This window comes from Cupressus sempervirens, chromosome 9 (genome assembly GCF_028749045.1).
Source record: "Cupressus sempervirens isolate cs-2001-9-10 chromosome 9, ASM2874904v1, whole genome shotgun sequence".
Classification (NCBI taxonomy): domain Eukaryota; kingdom Viridiplantae; phylum Streptophyta; class Pinopsida; order Cupressales; family Cupressaceae; genus Cupressus; species Cupressus sempervirens.
The window spans coordinates 699,222,793-699,236,004 of record NC_143126.1 but is presented as its reverse complement, the minus strand read 5'-3'; the positions used below and the strand labels follow the sequence as shown (position 1 = coordinate 699,236,004).

At 36.6% G+C, this 13,212-nt stretch overlaps 1 pseudogene; it reads right to left on the bottom strand.

Moving 5' to 3' along the window:
• Positions 1–11,655: 11,655 nt before the first annotated feature.
• Positions 11,656–12,390, bottom strand: LOC149540650 ((R)-mandelonitrile lyase-like pseudogene; annotated as a pseudogene).
• Positions 12,391–13,212: the final 822 nt, after the last annotated feature.

The following is a 13,212-nucleotide window of genomic DNA, read 5'->3' as shown; positions in this document are numbered from 1 at the left end:
GGTAGCACGGTCTCATCATCAGAAGTTTCTAATATTTGATGCTGTCAAGATGGGGTTGTAGCAGAGCCAAATCAAACACATAGCAATAGATCTCCACTATCATTTGAATTGCTCTTTGCTATAACTACATTAATCACATATGTATTTAGTGCTCACGATACTAGATAGGTCCTACCACCCTCGCAAAGCCCAGTTTCACATATATCCATCTTCGCAAATTTGATTGAAATTTATTCTCTATCAAAAAAATGACTCTATACAAAAGAAACTACCTCATTAACTTTTCATTACCGAGGTTTGTCACCAACACAAATAAAGTAACAGTTATTGAAGCCGTTTTAGAAATCAAACTCGATAAGCAATGAAGTCTTGGCAATGAATTAGTGTTGTCTAATGTCTCCACTTTCTTGACAGTGCTGAGTCAAGACAAATATGAATTGATATGTCTGCACATTACTCAATCATCCATGCAATAGAGATTTGCGACTTCACAACATAAATCAGGCATGTGAATCATTTGTTTATTGCCCTCTTGGGACATAATGCGGCTTTGATAGGTTGAACTAGGCATGTGAATTGTTTGAAACAATGCCATATTCAATACAAATATGCATTCCATTCAAGTCCAATCATAAGCAACTCACAGTATCCAAAACATATGAAGTTGTTGATATAGAGATTGCACACAAGCCAAAAGGATAATAGAAAGCTTCGCTATGAAAAATCATACCATCCTTGTCTATGATATCAGGATGGTGGACTCAAAATGCATTAAGCCGAGAGGAATTCCCAAGCTCACTGAAACATCAGATCAAAAGCATCTTCTTCGCACGTGAATGGTGAGGCAACATGCCAACATTATAGCTATTGATTCTAATGAAGAGCGACTAATCCAAAATAGTGTAGCTGAAGTGAGAACCATGCAAGGATAAAGCCACAAGCAAAGAAAGTTAGGAGCAAAGGAAGTTTCCAAGTGTTTAAAAAAAAATGTCCTTATTCATCCTGTACACAGTAAGGAGGGAATATTGACGCTTAGCATGGGTGTATCTCACATATATACTCATAGATGGCATTGAGATACAACAAACACTATAATGGTTTGAAGAATACATTAACAAGCCATAGGTGGAGAATGGAGCTTTTAAGTAATTCTCACTACGTCTGAAATATTGCTAGCATGAAAATCAAGGGATAACATGCCATAACTCTACACTCCATAGTTGATAAGTAGCCATGTAGGATGGAATATTTAGAGAAACCATTGAGAAATCAATGCTCTTAAATAGAGAATATAAAGTAACTCACATCTTCCTAGCATGCAACCGGCTCATTGGAAATATCGGATGCATGTAAACTATTCGACAAAATGCCAAGTCAAAGGTGTGCTCATATTGTTTGATGAAATGCCCCTGCTACATCTAAAAGTTAGATTCTCAAAGTGAAGTGAAGATTGTGGTGAAGTTTTATAATTGAAGAAGATTTAACATCAAATTTGATATAAAGAAAAGTGGCTATTGACTTTGCACTATTTCCAAGACAGCCCTTGACAGGTGATAATATGAGGTATAATTTTTAGGGTAAGGAACCTCCTGTAATACTAAAAAGCACACTCCCTGAAATATCTGACACAAAGATGGGGCATTTAGAAATTGCAGACTTCTGGAAGATGATGAGCAAAGAAGATAAATCACCCCTAGCACATCGAACGATGGAAAGTGGTTTGGCCCATGCAGGAGGACATCCACTCGCAGTTCAATGTGTGGAATTGGTTTTAGAATGTATCAAGGCATATGATCAAAATTTGAGGGACATCAAGATTGTAGGAGGTAATGTCGTGGCAAGGTTGGACCCAATATCTATATCCATCACTTTCAAATTTCTAGTAAGAGAGGAGTTCACAAAAATTTCTAAAGAAGGTGCCTAGGGTTATTTTCATCAGAATAAGAAAACATGTCTCAATGTTATTGCTAAAATTTAGCTCGATCAACCCAGGCGAGGACAATCACTGTTGCCAAGAATGTTATGCAGGAATTTCTTTAATGAAGACATTTCTCATCTGATATGTTATGCAGGAATTACTGGAAAGTAATCATAGATGAATCATACTTTCATGGTATGATGTGAGTATTTGTGGATGGTTGAATTAGCATTGTGTGGGTGAAAGTTCTCAAGCGTAGTCCTTGATAGCTCTCATTAATAGTTTACATCATTTTTATGAAAATGTTGAAGGCATGTGGTGCATTCACTGTCAATGGTTTTCCTTCCTATTTTCTAAGTTCTTCTTATCCTTATTGAAAAATCTAAAATTTCATCTTACGAGGGAACTACCCCTCTAAATGCAGAGGAAGGCCAGATATCAAGGGCCTATCCAACTATTGTGAACATTTTGCCACATATGCTCCATTGGGCAATTTCTATAATGACAAATCTATTTACCAACAGATTTTTGGTGACTCTGCTGGGGAGACTGGATGAGAAAGATTGATTGTTGCCTGTGATGAAGTACAATGGTGCTTTTGCATGAAAATGTTTTTCCAGTTCTCCAACCAAACCTTAGCTTCCAAGATAACCAAAAGGATATCATTTCAGACTTGAACACTTTAGCTTGGAGGTGTAGATGAAGTGCAGAGGAATATCACCAAGTGAATCAAGTTCTTGAAGAAGAAGAAGAGTTCAGAGAAATCTTGTGAAGAGCCCCTATTGGTCAGAACATTGTAGTTATTGAAAGAATAGTGGTCATTCTAAGAAGAAACAGATAGAATCTTGGTCATAGTCAAGGGAAAATAAATAATAACCACTAAGATGGCTGATAAACCATACACCTAGGTTGATAGACAAAAGGGTTTGGTAGACGAAGATTTTGGAGCTCTTCGGAAGTTAGATTTTAAGCCAGTTACTCCTAAGAAGAAGAAGGTCAAGTTTGTTAGTAGGTCTTCTTCACCAACTAAGGCTACTATTTCTCTTGCAACCTTTCAAGCTTTGATTCTACTAGGTACTCTTGTACCTTTAGCTATAAATTTGCAGCCCTTGAATATCATTCTTTTGACTATGGCACATCAAGCACGGCAGCCACCAGTCCCATGGGAAGCTACTATTGGTCCTCTAGATTTAGGGAACCAATTACATGACATGCCCATTGGTTCTCAAAAAATTCTTCCCAAGTTTTTTGGTTACGGAAAATTCACTACTAATCAGCATATAAATTCTTTCTTTACAGCAAGCGGTGTTCTTGCAATCCAACATGAAGATGTTTATGTCCATCTTTTTGTTGAAACACTCACTGAAGCCGCAGCTAAATGGTTTAGACAGCTACTAGCTGGATCAATTACTTCATGGGTAACTTTGATTCAAGCTTTCAAGAGGAGATTTAAGACTGTTGAAGATGAACATTTGCTCCTTTTCCAGTTGACTCAGATGAAGAAGGAAATTCATGAGCCCATGCGAGAATTCATTGCTCATTTTAATCAAACGGTGAATCGAATTCCTATCAACAAAAGACCCACTAAAGAAAAGTAAATGACTTTCTTCATCAGTGCTCAACCTTCTGATGTAAGCTTTCAAATACTAAGGATGAGACCTACTAATCTAGCAGCTGCGCAAACTTTGGCTATCGAGGTGGAAGATGACTTTCTTAGTTCAAGAACATGGAGTCGTGATTTACAAAAGGGAAAAGGTTAGCAAGCTCCTATCTCTAACATTGATCCTTTATATCAAAAATTGGCTAATGATCTATTACAACTCAAAAAGCAGTTTCCTTCTAATCCTCCACCTCTATATCAAGATATCCCAAGGAGGAATTATATGCCATATCAACAAAATAGACAAACTAAGTGGCTACCCCAATCAACACCAAGATTATCCATCGAACATCCCTCATCATCTGGTAAATAGGCTGCTATGTGTGATTTTCATCTAACAACAGATCATGATGGTGCAAGCTATCCTACGATGGCCAGATTCATGCAAATGCATTTAACAACAGAGAAAATAGAAGAATATGTAGCTCTTGAAGATGTAACAGAACCCACTGATGGGACCTCTTCTATAAACTTTCTAGAATATGAATTTGATGATGAGAAAGCTGAAGATATCAACAATCATTCTTGCAATGTGGCTACACCAACTTGGAGACAAAGATTAGAAGAGAAGTGGGCGAAAGAAGCAAAGGATAAAGCTTCTGATGAGACTGCTAAGTGAATTCTATCTTGAAAGCATACTCTGGAAGAGCCTTCACAAGTGAAGGAAATAGATAAGCATAAAACCTCTCCCATTGTTGAAGATTCTTTTGATTTTATTGATCATTCTAAAAAGACCAAAGTGAAAATTTCTCAGTTAGACTACCTTAAGGAAAACCCTCATCGATTAGAAAGGTTGACCCAATGTGTTGGTAAAGGAAAAGGTTCGTCTAAGATCACTATCAACCATGAGTTAGAAGTCTCTCTAGAAGCAGAAGATAATTTGGAAGGTCCCATGACTAAGAAAGAATATTTTGTTGCAGCATCCTTGTCAGATAAACCCGACCCTTTCTATGTTTCTCTTTATATAGCTGGATGCAAGTTAAGTAATTGTATTATTGATTCTAGTGCATCCGATAATGTTATGCCTTCAAAGGTAGCCCATGCCTTAGGACTTTCTTTGAATAAACCATCTAGAAAAGTGTACTCTATGGAAGTGAAACAAGTCCCACTGGTTGGCCAATTAAAAGATGCTCAAGTAGCACTTGTAGTGCATCTTGAGAAGAAGTTAAAACTGAATATCCTGGTTGCTGATATTCCTGCCAGTTACGGGATGCTTTTGAGTAGGATTTTTTGCAAAGATCTTGGTGGTGAGATCAAGATGGACATGTCTCATGCCCTTATCCCAATTGGAGATAAAAAGTTTAAGCTTAATCTTGAACCTAAAGCTAAATATATGGTCCTGAAATCAGATGATCCAAGAGCTGAAATATTGTATGTTGATACTGGGAATGGAACGTATATGATGGCATCCACTGAAGAAGATGTAATTGAGCCTCTCATGCCTAATACAACCAATGAATTATGGTCAATGGAGTTTGATGGAAGTTCTTCTTTTTCTAGTTTAGGTGTTGGGATAGTGTTGATATCACCCAAAGGAGAGAAATTTCCAAAAGCTTATAAGTTAGCTTTTGAGACCACCAATAATACCGCGAAATATGAAGCCCTTCTACTTGGTCTCGAGTTTGCAAGAGAAAAAGGAATCAAACAACTCAAGGTATTAGGAGATGCAGAATTAATTGTCAGCCAGGTGCGAAGATAATATCAAACAAAGAATGCCAAATTGAAAGCGTATAGAAATAGAGTGTGGGATGAGATTGAGCATTCGATACTTTTTCTTTATATGCTATTCCTCATTAACAAAATTCTGAAGTAGATTGTCTTGCAATCTCTGCATCCCTACTTATTTCTCACCTTGAGTTCAACAGAGACATTTACACAGTAGAGATGATTCATAGACCCAGTGTGCCTGATAACGATCAACACTGGCAAGTTTTTGATGATGATGGGAAAATCATTGCATTTCTTGAGGGAAGGCCTCCATTTTCAGACTTGAAATTTGAAGGATCGTGTAATCATAATAGAACACCACGAGATGATCCTAAGGTTATTCAATTGGAGAGTAATGTTATCCCGAGAGGATTAGTCACCCTAGAGAGTCTTTTTGATAAAGAAGACATAAGGAAAGAGAAAGTTGAGGACACTAAACCTTCTAATTGTTTGGGTTATGAGAAAGTAGATATTGGTTCTGAGGAAAATCCAAAGATGGTCCTAATAGGGAAAGATTTGACATTAGAAGAGAAAGAAGCATTCATGAAATTATTGAAAGCCTACCAACACATTTTTGCTTGGGGTTATGAAGATCTAAAGGAATTCATGAATGGGAAATTTAAACATTAGATTCCTTTGAAACCTGGTTCAACTCCCTTTTGGTAAAAGGAAAGGCAATTCAATACTAAGGTAGCTAACACTATTTTCAATGAAGTTGATAAGATGATTAAAGCAAAGATTATTTATCCCATTCACCATTCAACATGGGTAGCCAATATTGTTCCTGTCAGGAAGAAGAATGGTGAGATAAGAATGTGTAGACTTCTGCAATTTGAATCAAGCATCACTTAAGGATAATTATGGGCTCCCTATTATGGATCATATTCTACAATTGGTATCTAGCTCAGAACTCATGTCAATGCTAGATGGCTTCTCCGGCTATAACCAGATCAGTGTCGCACTAGAAGATCAACATAAAATTATAGCTTTTACCACCCCATGGGGTACGTTTGCTTACAATTGTATGCCTTTTGGTTTGATAAATGCTAGGGCCACCTTTCAACAGGCCATAGATCATTCATTCGAGGATTTCAAGAATAAGATCATTGTGATGTACCTTGATGATCTTACAGTGTTTTCAAAACAGAGAAGAGATCATGTGCATCATCTAGAAGCCATCTTACATCAATGTCAAACTCAAGGCATCTCACTGAATCCTAAGAAGTCTATATTTGGGTTGACAGAAGGTAAACTACTGGGGCATATTGTCTCCAAAGAGGGTATTCGAATAGATCTTGAACAGGTGAAAGCTATCCACCAGTTGTCACTTCCCATGAGTAAACTAAGAGTCAGATCTTTCTTTAGGAAGATAAACTTTATAAGGAGGTTCATGCTAGACTTCTTTGAGATAACAAAGTCAATTGTGGATATGATGAAAGGGAATAAAAATTTTAAGTGGATAAAAGAAGGTAAGGCTTCTTTTGAAAAAATCAAGACTGAGATTGCAAATGCCCCTACCCTTTCTTATCTAGATTTTTCTAAGGATTTTCATTTGTATTGTTATGCATTCGAGAACACTTTATCTGCTATACTTACCCAACTTGATAAAGACAATATCGAGGCCCCAATAGAATTCATGAGTATCCCTCTTAAGAAACATGAATTAAAATACTCTTTGATTGAGAAGAATGCTTATGCTCTAGTTAGAGCAGTGAAATAATTCAGGTTTTACATCCTGAACTCTCACTCCAAGGTGTTTGTTCCTGATTCAGCAGTGAAGACTATTTTGACACAACAGGAAATTGGTGTGAACAAAAGGGCCTCCTGGATAGCTAAAGTACAAGAATATGATCTCGATATCAAACCTACAAATCTTGTCAGTGGAAAAGGTTTGTGTAAGGCAACTGCAGAAGGATCTTCTAAAGGTGAAGAAGAGACAAAGGAAGAAATGCCTTTGGTTTTATTCATTAGCAATGTTGATGATTGGTTTTCAAATATTTCCTATTTTCTCACATATGGAGAATGTCCTTCTCATTTGTCACCTAAAGAGAAGAGGACCTTGAAATTGAAATCTACGAAGTATGTTCTCTAGGGTGATGCTTTATAAAAAAACGGGATAGACGATACCTTTCTAAGGTGTGTAGATTCTGAGCAAAAGAAAGAATTGCTTCAATTGTTTCATAATGAAGTGTGTGGAGGTCATTACTTAGCATCAGTAACGTCTTACAAAATTTTAAGGAATTGTTTTTACTAGTTTTGGGATGTTCAAGGATGTAGAAGAATGTGTTAAGAAATGTGATTCTTGTTAGTATTTCAAAGGAAGAGTTCAATTAGCAGCATTGCCATTGAAGTCGGTAGTGATTGAAGAACCCTTTCAATGTTGGGGTTTAGATTTCATCAGTCCTATTCATCCTTCATCCACTGCTGGACACACTCACATTTTGATGGCAACCGACTATTTTACAAAGTGGGTCGAAGCTATCCCAATCAAACAAACAACTTCAGAAGTCATGTGTAGTTTTATCAAGCAAAATATTTTGGTTAGGTTTGGAGATCCTAACAAAATCATTACTGACAATGCTACCAACTTCTCCTCCCAGGAGATCTCCTCCTTCTGCTATCAATATGGAATCATTCGCTCTCACTCTTCAAATTATTTTTCCCAAGGGAATGGTCAGGCAAAATCAAGTAATAAAAATATTATGACCATTGTGCGAAAATTGATAGATGTCAATCAATTATCTTGGCATAAACATTTGTATGATGCACTTTGGGCAGATCGAACCACTAAGAAGAGAGCAATAGGATTATCTCCTTTTGAGAAACTATATGGAACTGAACCAACTCTTCCTCTTCCTCTAGAATTATCTGCCTTGAAGGTACAAGATGCTATTGAGAATCATGAATTCAAAGATGCTATTGAAAAATAAATATTATATTTGACCAAGTTGGAAGAAGGGAGGGGTCTGGTTGTGAATAGAATTCAAGAACATCAAGCCCGTGTTAAGAAGTTATTTGATAAGAAAGCTAAGCAGAGGGTGTTTCAAGAAGGTGATCTTGTCTTGCTTTGGGATAAACACCAAGAACCAAAGGGCTTACATGGAAAATTTGACTCCTTATGGAGAGGCCCTTTCCAGATTAAAGAGGTATGCGGAAAGAACTCTTTTATTTTGTCATACTTAAGTGGTACTCAATTGCCCTTGCCTTACAATGGGCAACATTTGAAAAATTATCATTAGCAAGGTGTCCAATCTGCCACCTTGTACATATCTTAGCTAGAAGTTTTTGTTGTGCCTTCTTTTCTTTTTAGTTCAGTTGTGTTCCTTTTCTTGTTGTGCTTAGTCCCTTTTTCTTGGATTTACCTCCTTTGGTGTGACTCTATAGCCCTTGTGATAAAGCACTGTCATTTCTTAACTCTGGGTTCATTCAATGTCCTGTACAGTCCTTGTCCCTAGATAGAGCCAGCTATTACACAAACATTTTACAGATGGTTTAATTATATTAATTATTCAGTAAGAGAGAGAGAGATTAGTCCTATTGAAAAATCAAACTTTCTCTCTCCTTGTACTTTTCTCTCTCCACGTACTAAAACCTTTAGAGAGAAGTATGGGTTAAGGTTTTGGTTTGGGTTTTCACTCTCTCTCTTCCAACTTTTCTCTCTCCACGTACTTTTCTCTCTCCACATACTAGAACCTTTTAGAGAGAAGTACATGGTTTGAGTTAGGGTTTGAGTTTTCACACTCAACTTTTCTATCTCCACATACTAGCCATATTATCTCTCCTCGTACTCTAACTTTTTGACCTAATTCTAACCCGAACCTCCCAACCCAAACTTCAACTTGAAAATAACCACTGGCTCTAAATAAAGTTCACTGAAATAATTTGAAACATTGGTTCCATTCATGGAAAAGGCGCTTGCAGGTCAATCATGGTGAATGTGAAGGTGGCAGCTTGAATTTTTGTCTTTGAACCTGATAATACCTTGAGATGATTTGCATTTATACAATTATAACTCTACAACTTATTCATATCTATATTTTCTTTCCACATTGAGAGGTGGACAAGGCATATGAATGAAGACACAAGTAGCACGGTCTCATCATCAGAGGTTTGCAATATTTGATGCTGTCAAGATGGGGTTGTAGTGGAGCCAAATCAAACACACAATAATAGATCTCCACTATCATTTGAATTGCTCTTTGTTGTAACTACATTAATCACAGATGTATTTGGTGCTCACGATACCAAACAGGTCCTACCACCCTCGCAAAGCCCAGTTTCACATAAATCCATCTTCACAAATTTGATTGAAATTTATTCTCTATCAAAAAAAATGGCTCTATACAAAAGAAACTACTTCATTAACTTGTCATTACCGAGGTTTTCCACCAACACAAATAAAGTAATGGTTCTTGAAGCAGTTTTAGAAATCAAACTCGATAAGCAATGAAGTCTTGGCAATAAATTAGTGTTGTCTAATGTCTCCACTTTCTTGATAGTGCTGAGTCAAGACAAATATGAATTGATATGTCTGCACGTTACTCAGTCATCCATGCAATAGAGATTTGTGGCTTCACAACATAAACCAGGAGTGTGAATCATTTGTTTATTTCCCTCGTGGGACATAATGTGGCTTTGATAGGTTGAACAAGGCATGTGAATTGTTTGAAACAATGTCATATTCAATACAGATATGCATTCCATTCAAGTCCAATCTTAATCAACTCACAGTATCCAAAATGTAAGAAGCTACTGATATGGAGATTGCGCACAAGCCAGAAGGATAATAGAAAGCTTCACTGTGAAAAATCATACCATCCTTGTCTGTGACATCAGGAAGGTGGAATCAAAATGCATTAAGCTGAGACAAATTCTCAAGCTCACTAGAACATCACATCAAAAGCGTCTTCTTCACACATGAATGGTGAGGCAACATGCCAACATTATATCTATTGATTCTAATGAAGAGCAAGTGATCCAAAATAGCGTAGCTGAAGTGAGAACTGTGCAAGGATAAAGCCACAAGCAAGGAAAGTTAGGAGCAGAGGAAGTTTCCAAGTGTTTGAGAAAATGTCCTCATTCATCCTACACGTAGTAAGGAGGGAATATTGACGCTTAGCATGGGTGTATCTCACATATATACTCATAGATGGTGTTGAGATACAACAAACACTATAATGGTTTGAAGAATACATTAACAAGCCATAGGTGGAGAATGGAGCTTTTAAGTAATTCTCACTATGTCTGAAATATTGCTAGCATGAAAATCAAGGGATAACATGTCGTAACTCTACACTCCATAGTTGATAAGTAGCCGTGCAGGATGGAATATTTAGAGAAATAATTGAGAAATCAATGCTCTTAAATAGAGAATATAAAGTAACTCACATCTTTCTAGCATGCAACCAACTCATTGGAAATATCAGATGCATGTAAACTATTTGACAAAATGCCAAGTCAAAGATGTGCTCATATTGTTTGACGAAATGCCCCTGCTGCATCTAAAAGTCGGATTCTCAAAGTGAAGTGAAGATTTTGGTGAAGTTTTATAATTGACGAAGATTTAACATCAAATTTGATATAAAGAAAAGTGGCTATTGACTACACACTATTGCCAGGACAGCCCTTGATAGGTGATAATATGAGGTATAATTTCTAGGGTAAGGAACCTCCTGTAATACTAAAAAGCACGCTCCCTGAAATATGCGACACAAAGATGGGGCATTTAGAAATTGCTGACTTCTAGAAGATGATGAGCAAAGAAGATAAATCACCCCTGGCACGCCGAACGCTGGAAAGTGGTCTAGCCCATGCAGGAGGACATCCACTCGCAGTTCAATGTGTGGAATTGGTTTTAGAATGTATCAAGGCATATGATCAGAATTCAAGGGACATCAAGACTGCAGGAGGTAATGTCGTGGGAAGGTTGGACATTCCCTTTTTTCACATTCCATTTTCCCCCTCATTTCTAATTTCAAAAATCTCAGCAACCGTATTTATGTTTTTTGTCTGTTCTATTGGTCGTCAAGTGGTAGGTGGGCATTTGGCTCCAGGGGCAAACGTCAACTACCGTATTAAATATTCCAACAAGTTTATCTTTGAACACAAAATACAAAATATGAATGAGAGAAATTTTGTCCTTCAAATGTGGTGGGTTTGAATGGACTTTCCAAAATAAGGAGCCAACGAATTTGAATAAGAGCAAGAACAAAATATTTCTATTGACTTTGTGTGTTTGAACATAGACTACGAAAGTGATTTCAAGAAAGAGTTTATGTATAAATGTGTGTTCATTGATCTATTTGGTCTATCCAATGTCAACTGCCATGTAGTATCACTATTTCAAATGACCACGCAATTGAAACCCCACATGATTAATTCTAACTTCATCTAAACCTAAGAAAAAAAAGCAATTGATCTCAGACTAAAAACAAATAATCTTGCACAATTATTCACCTGAATAAGATTTGAAGAGAACTCTGGAGGCGGTTGCATTGAGTAGAACAACAATATTATCTGGGAATGCATACTTCAACAGATCTACAGATGTCTGTCGTTTGCCTTTGTTATCAAAAGTAGAACCACCAATCTTTGTACCCTCCAAATGATCCAAACTATACCCATTGGAAGGAGGCACTCCTGCTTCAAGAAGAGCTTCTTTTGCAGCTGATGACCAGACAGAAAGAGGATCTGGTCTAAATGCATTCATTTTCTCCACCCAGAGAAAAGACTGATTCACCAGTTTCTCATCCCATCCCATTCCTCGAATATATTCCAAGCTTGCTCTGCTGTAAAACCCAGCATTAATGGCAGTTCCGCCTCCTAAAACTCTGGCTCTATCAACCTGAACTCCGTCCTCTGTTATAACTCCCTGAGCTATGGAAGTGTAGTTATCTTCTTCTCTGAATGGTTTCCCATAGGCATCAGCATTCTCAATCTCAGGATTTCCATAAGGAGAACCTCCTCTCTCCAGTAACAAAACAGAATAGTTTTGTGAGAGTTGCAGCGAGAGGACAGCCAGCTGTACCTCCTCCAACAATGATGTAATCATATTTTTTAGCAGATGCTTTATCGGCATCTACAGTCATAAATGGATATGGATAGATTTCAGCACCTACAATTTTTCCACCATGATTAGTTGAGAGTGATACATAAGCTTTGACCTTGTTTTTGGAAATTAGAAAAAGACAGAAGTTTATGCAAGGATGAATTCTTTATGATCTGAATGATAGTAGAAAAAAATATGCCAAAAATACTATGCTTTTGTATATCTGAAAAAATAAATCAATATTTCAATTTTATTATAAAGTAAAAGAAAAGAGATTTGTTGTAAGATTATTAATAAAATGACTGTAAATAATGCAATTGGATCAGAGAAGTCTTAACTAAAAGATAAAAATAGAAGGGAGACTTATTTGTTTTAATTGAATTTAAAAGAGATAATAAGAAAAGAGTTAATAAAAATTGAAAATATTAGATAAGTAAGACAATAAGATAACATCTATATAATTAAAATTTAATTCTTCCAGTTTTATATCTTTAATTATTTATTATTAACATTATTTCTAGAGGTATTCTATGGTTATTGGTTTGGGGTTCCCACCAAAATCCTTTTGTTTTATCAAAAAATTTAACTGTGGTTCTACCTGGTTCAGGCTCTCTTCAAAAGCTCTTTGAATTCACTTCTTGTTAATTCGGTTCTCATTTTGACTTAATGTTATTTTGACAATCTTGCTTTTTATTTTATTTTTGCTGTATGGATCCCACGTAGTGGTGTAGCAATAATATAGTTACAACACAATCAAGGTTCAAATTCCATAATTGAACCATAACAAGTGTTAATACTGGTTTGAGTGCATCTTGGTGGAAGTGCAAGAGTGTTGGACAGAACAATTTTGGTGATCTTCCAAGTGGTGTGTAGGAGTTT